Source organism: Geospiza fortis, unplaced genomic scaffold (assembly GCF_000277835.1).
Source record: "Geospiza fortis unplaced genomic scaffold, GeoFor_1.0 scaffold188, whole genome shotgun sequence".
NCBI classification, from domain to species: Eukaryota; Metazoa; Chordata; class Aves; order Passeriformes; family Thraupidae; genus Geospiza; species Geospiza fortis.
The window spans coordinates 2,516,110-2,516,402 of record NW_005054337.1 but is presented as its reverse complement, the minus strand read 5'-3'; positions in this window follow the sequence as shown (position 1 = coordinate 2,516,402).

Below are 293 nucleotides of genomic sequence, written 5' to 3'. Positions count from 1 at the left end.
AACGGATTTCAAACAGGGCTCGGCAGTCCGAATCCACCAATCAGCGCCTGGCACACTCCCTTCGAGGCGCGCTGATTGGCTGGAGCTCTTGAGGACCCGGATAAGCGGACGCCGAGCAGCGCAGTTGCGCTCTTCCTGCAAAGCCTGACGGGAAAGGCAGTACATGTTTTCACAGCGCCTCAATGACCGGGCGAGAACTGAACCACAACTCCCGTAATGCACTGCGATACAAAGTAGACCAATCAGAAAAGACGATGCTTTGAATGTCGTTATGGGCGGCCTATCACCGGCTG